Source organism: Triticum aestivum, chromosome 1B (assembly GCF_018294505.1).
Source record: "Triticum aestivum cultivar Chinese Spring chromosome 1B, IWGSC CS RefSeq v2.1, whole genome shotgun sequence".
Classification (NCBI taxonomy): Eukaryota; Viridiplantae; Streptophyta; class Magnoliopsida; order Poales; family Poaceae; genus Triticum; species Triticum aestivum.
In genome coordinates this window covers 235720944-235726943 of record NC_057795.1, presented here as the reverse complement: position 1 = coordinate 235726943, position 6000 = coordinate 235720944, and positions in this window count along the sequence as shown.

The following is a 6000-nucleotide window of genomic DNA, read 5'->3' as shown; positions in this document are numbered from 1 at the left end:
TCAAGCACTCGTTGATGAAGTATCGTTCCTACCTGAGGCAAGCGCACTTCGATGGAAAGCCTCTAAATGAAATTTCTGTAGAGTCTCCAGTGCTACATTTATCTGATGGTGACTATAATAATCTTGTTACACATTGGTCTTGGCTACAGTGTAAGGTACTGCCTATGATATCACATCACAATTTGAACTACATTTTTGCATTTGCCTTAACATCTCACTTGTACAAAAACTGTTAGCAGAAGAACATTCATTCTCAAGGGACCACAGAATCTCGCAACTATACTGCACACTGCATTGCTCTTGTGAGTACCTCTTGCCATGTATGACCATACTTACTTTCATAGTTGTTTGATTATGTAGCATCACTGCACATGTTAGCCTCGTTATCGTCCATTTGGTGGACATTATAAGATCCGTATGGACTCTTACATAAATTTAGAATCAACCCAATGCTTTTGAAGAGGTTTAGCTCTGCAGTCCTCTTGTAAGGACTGGACATCGTCTATCACTGTACTTACATTAATAGCTACTCCCTCCGTCCCATAATATAAGAACGTTTTGTACAGTACACCAGTGTTCAAAACACTCTTGTATTATGGGAAGAGGGATTGGTTCACTATGTAGCATTCTGCATCTTATCTCCCTCACCCACCATTTACTAAAAAAGATCATATCTATATTTAATCTTATCAAAAAGTAGAATACACAAACAATTCCAGTGCAGAAGTGTAGCCCATTGCTCTTGTCAATACATTTTGTCCTGTAACACTTGTACATGGATTGGTAGTTGATTATGTAGCATCAATCTGCATCTTATCTTCATTATCCTCCATCCCTTCTAGTATTGTCATATCTATAATTACTCTCTACAAAATGTAGAGTATAGGCAATGCTTATGAAGAAGATTCTATGCTGAAATTCTTGAGTTATCCTTCCCTTAACATGGAGAAGGGCATTATAAAACCGGTGTTAACTGTTAATGTAAGTCAGTCATTCTAAAGCCTTTATCCTCAACTGTTGTTTAATTTGCTCATACTCCCTATCGTTTACTACTGTTTAGTTTGTTGTTTCTATCAAAATGCATGTTCGCAAGAACCGTAAGTTCTAAGTTTTACTTGTAATACCAAATTCCTTATTCATACCATGCACATTACTCAATACTCCCTATATGTATGCTTGTTTTTGTGGATCTATAATCCAGCGTGTGGTGAAGCAGCCCACGTTTGCACCTTGTTATCTCCTATTTTATCTTACTGATGTGGCTGATGATATGAACAACATGCCATGCACATTAACCAAAATAGATAAAATGATTGTCCTTGCCCTTCATCTATGCTTGTTATGTTGACATGCTAACACATTAGTGTGGTGAAGCACCCCGCATTATGAACAATGCCAAATTATGCTATTAATATTTTGAACGTACTCTTTATTTTCTTGAAATTGGATGGAATTGACAGCACAGTTATCATCTTTGTTTATACACATGCATAACCTGTCATCTCTCTGCTTTGTTTCAGGGTGATATGCCTGATGGCATGCACAATTCTGCTGAAGGCCATGAGACAAACCCAACATATATTGCAGCAAAGAAGGCAAAACATCTTGAAGATAGCGAGATAACCACAAAGTCTTTTCTTGATGCAGTGTTCAAGTTACTTGAGACTAGCAGTCAGGCGAGCTCATAGAATTCGTTGTCTAAATCAGTTTGACTTCTTCAGTCCCAAGTTCTAGCAGAAAGGCATTCTGCAACTCAACTTTGACTTGAAGTCCTATCTCTAAGAAAGATTGAGGAGAACACCAATGAGAACCTCATCGCTAAATAGCTACACTTGGAAGCTATGACCGACATGCTAGGCCAGTCTCACAGCCTTCACAGCAGCTTGCGCAGCAGTTCCCGCGCAAGGCTAACCTTTCTTTAACTGTCTTGGAAGTGGTCTCGGTTCAGTATTATTTTGTTACGTTGCAATGGTGCCCAGTTTTTGTAATCTGCTTCTTCGTTGCGCTTTATGATCACTGGTGGCGAACTTCAATGCCAAGTGGATGTAATATACCATAAATCCTTTATTGTATAGCGTAGGTTTATTCTTAGTTACTATGTCGTAATTTCTTTATTGTATAGAGTAGGTTTGTTCTTATTTCCTACTAGTTACTGCCATCATTCGCTATCTAAAAACAATTTCTGATGTAGTCGATCGGGCCAAAACATTCACCTCTAACGGGTCTGGTTTTTAGCGGGCCACAATTGGGCCAGCCTGCATCTTTCTTGGGCCCGAATGATTGGGGCCTTCACACTTTGCGCCAGGCCCACAACTTAGTCCGGCCTATATTTTAGTAGGGCCTTTTGTGGACCCAGCGCTTAGTTTGGCCGAGGTAGCGTTGGGCCATTAACAGGCTGAATATTCTACTGGCCTGTTACGGCCTAGATGAAACCATGGGCCTTTAGCAGGCCAAAATGCATGTTGGGCCTCAATTTTCACTAGTCGTCGATGGGCCTTCAGCAGGCTGAAAATTAGACCGGGCCTTTTTGGGTCCAGTTATATCACGGGCCATTACCAGGCTGAAACATATCTCGGGCCTTAGTTGGCCCACTGATATCATGGGCCTTGAAGAGGCCGAAAGCTTAGTACATGCATGAATGGACCAAATTATACGACAAGCCTTTAACAGGCCCGAAGTCATGTTGGGCTTAATTGTTACCACCTTTATCACGAGCCGTTAGTGGGCCCGATGTCCCGTCGGACCATATATGGCCAATGGGCAGCACGGGCCATTCCCAGGCCGAAAGTCACACCGGGCTGAAATGGGCCCATGTCTACATCGAGTCTCTAACAGGCCGAAAGTCACTTGGCTGTAATTGGGCCCAAATATTCGGCGAACAATTAACGGGCCAGATCTGGCTTTAGGCCGTAAATGGGCCTTTATTAAACAGGTCGTTATTGGGCTGTCCCACTAGTAACTGAGTAAGTACTATGGGCCTTTGACTAGGCCGGCCTTTTTAACCTATATAGGCCTCTGTTGGGCCCCGCCACGTGTCAACGTATCATTGGCATGTCTCCTCCAATGGACGGGTGACATCTGGCCCACCGACGAGCTGACACGTGTTTCCTCCGGCCAATCATAATTTTACATGTGGAAATTTCCCATTGGTCCGGGCTGTTAACGGGTTATCGGATCCAAAACCGGACCCGATAGCTTAACGGCGTTCCGTTATGGTGGATGCCACATGCCGGTCACCCTTGATGAAAGAACTTCTGTGATGCGCGATTTATCGTCATGGAAGTGGACACTTCCGTGATGATAATTTTGGTAATGTCATGGAACACTTCTACGACAGCACAGGTATGACTATCTTGATTCTGTCATAAAATCGTCATGGATGTACATGCATGACAAAAATGCGACCTACTGTGACAAACACGTATCATCACGGAAGTGTATTTTTTTTGTAGTGCATGGAGTACCAAATAAAATCGTCTCGGACCGCGACGTCAAATTTTTGAGTTACTTTTGGAAGACGTTATGCGCCAAGCTCAGAATCAAGCTCTTGTTCTCTTCGGCATACGATCCTCAAACCGACGGCCAAATGGAGGTGACGAACCATACACTCTCCACTCTACTTCACGTGTTGATCAAGAGGAACATCAAGGAGTGGGAGGAGTGCCTACCCATCGCCGAGTACGCCTACAACCGCGCAAGACACAAGACTACCGACAAGTCCCCTTTCGAGGTCGTCTACGGCTTCAACCCGTTGTCCCCATTGGACATTCTACCTCTTTCACTAAAAGAGCGCACTAACATGGACGCAAGTGCATGAGCAACCTACCTCAAGAAGATGCATGAAGATATGAGGAACATCATCGAGCGCCAAGTACAATGACTTGCGACCAAGCTCAACGTCAACAAGCAACCCATGATAATCAAGATTGGAGATATCATGTGGCTACACCTTCGCAAGGACTGCTTCCCCAACAAATGCAAGTCCAAACTTATAACTCAAGCCGATGGACCCTTCAAGGTGCTAGCGCGCTACAACAACAACGCTTACAAGATTGACCTCCGAGGAGACAAGTACAACATGAGCGACATCTTCAACGTCAAAGATCTCTTGCCATACCATGGTGATGAAGCTTTCGATCTGAGGTCAGATCTTTCCCAAGGGGAGGGGGAGATGATGCGGAGCATCCCATGATCATCCCCATGGACGTACCTACATCTCCCACGACACCACTTGGACCTATGACAAGAGCTCGAGCAAAGGCTATTGAAGATAAGGTGAACTCGCTCCTCTCCGAACTACCCCTTTCTACTTATGAGACATGGCTTCTACCTCATGCGGAGACCTGATCAGGTGTTTGGAGGAGGTCCATGGATCAGCTACATCCAATGGACAAGACGGCAAGGACACCAAGTTCAACGGACAAGAAGAGGGGCCGCTCGAAAGTCCCAGTCATCGGACGATCGACGCCGACCGGACGTCCGCCGCCTAGAGGCTCCAAATGACGAGCCAATTCCCAGCCTTAGCACGCTACAACAACCGGACGACCAACACTGACCGGACGTTCGACACCTCCCAGCGCCCGGACGACCAAGCCTCTCCGGATGACCGGCACCACCACACCCGAGCCAAAACATCGGAAGAACGGAGACTTCCGGATGACTGGACGACCGACCCCGACCGGACGACCGACAATTCCTCACCAGAGCCGAAATATCAGACACCCGACCGACACCGGACGTCCGGACCCTTGTGAGCCTTCGGACGATCGGTGACCGTCGGACGTCCGACGCCTGTGTGTCCGCCCGTGTGTTGGGCCGAAGCCACTTATCCTTTCGTCCACTTAGATTATAAATAGACCTCTCCCACCTGCTAGCTATGATTAGCGTTGTGATAGCTCATTTGTGAGATAGAGCCTCGCTCATCCATCCGGATCTGCTCCTCCAAGAGAGATCGTGCCTCTACAGTGAAGATCCATTTGGATTCAAGGCCCCTAACGGGAAGAACTCAAGACCTCCTCTCGGAGAAGAACCGGTTACCCTATGTATCGTCCTTTGTTGGATTCGGATCTTCTATCACTATGTCTCTCGATGATCTAGCGCATGTGTGACTTTATTCTTGTTGGTTGAGTGTTTTCTCATGTTTTCCTCTCGTTTCCCTCCTAGTGTTCTTCGTGTTCGTGGTAGGAATCCCTCCAAACGTGAAAGATCGGCCTCTAGGGTTCTACCCTACATCATCCCATGTCATTGTTTTGTTCTCTCGGATGGTACAAAAAAAACCCGATCACGTAACCTTCTTTTAGATCTATTCCTAATCCAAGGAAGCTAAATGTAGTTGAATGCCCGTGCGTTGCCCTAAAAAATAAAATTATCTATGGAAACACATATCATAATATCATTATATGTAGTTTGTTCATCACATGGTTATGACTATGTTTATCCAAGCATGCATTTGAATTTGCACCCTCACCAAAATATGTACTTACATGTGCTCCTTCAACAACACAAATACATCTTATCCCCCCCACTACTAGGGAAACCTTATACACAGAATCTTAGCAGCAGCGCAGCTCAAAAAGAGGCGCTACTGCTACTTAGCAGTAGCGATCTTGAGAAAAGTGTGATGCTGATGAAAATTTAGCAGTAGTGCTTGATGGATAAACCGCGCTGCTACAAAAATGTACCGACAGAACCCAACAACCTCAGTTTACCAGCAGCGCGATGGCGCGATGCGCGCTACTGTGAAAGCAATAGTAGTAGCGCGCTTTTTGTCATGTCGCTGCTGCTAATTTTGAAATTGTCTTCATGGTTGGCCCGTTTAGCAGTAGCGCGTGTTTGTAAAGCGCGTTGCTGCTACACCGTTAGCAGTAGTGCTCTGTTCCTCCCGCGCTACTGCTAAGGCGCAGCACCCCACCACCTTTTCCCCACCCGTCCTCCCCTCCCCCATCTCCTCTCCTCCCTTTCCCCTACCTCCCACATATTCCCTCTCTCACTCTTCTTCTT